The 266-nt window shown below is 30.8% G+C and overlaps 1 protein-coding gene across 1 annotated transcript in view; it reads right to left on the bottom strand.

Moving 5' to 3' along the window:
• The window catches only part of LOC119592651, a 4,655-nt gene that overhangs the window by 633 nt on the left and 3,756 nt on the right, over positions 1–266 (bottom strand). The gene's annotated exons all lie outside the window — the stretch shown is intronic.

The following is a 266-nucleotide window of genomic DNA, read 5'->3' as shown; positions in this document are numbered from 1 at the left end:
GAGTTACAGCACAAAAGTTACATGAATAAATAGCAATATGTTAAAGATGCCTCCCTTGTCCTTGTCATTTGACCATGGAAAGACAACGATTTCTGATAACTAAGGATTAATTTGCGCTGCTTTTCATATATAATTTTTACTCCATTAATAAAAAAAATCAACTTTTTTCCAGAATATCGTAAAAAATACTAGTTAACTAAGTCAATTCTATGCAAATGTATGTAAAAGTTACTAGCTACTACCTTAACCCATCCACTACGGACTTA

This window comes from Penaeus monodon, chromosome 30 (genome assembly GCF_015228065.2).
Source record: "Penaeus monodon isolate SGIC_2016 chromosome 30, NSTDA_Pmon_1, whole genome shotgun sequence".
Lineage (NCBI taxonomy): Eukaryota > Metazoa > Arthropoda > Malacostraca > Decapoda > Penaeidae > Penaeus > Penaeus monodon.
This window is presented reverse-complemented; position numbering and strand designations above follow the sequence as displayed.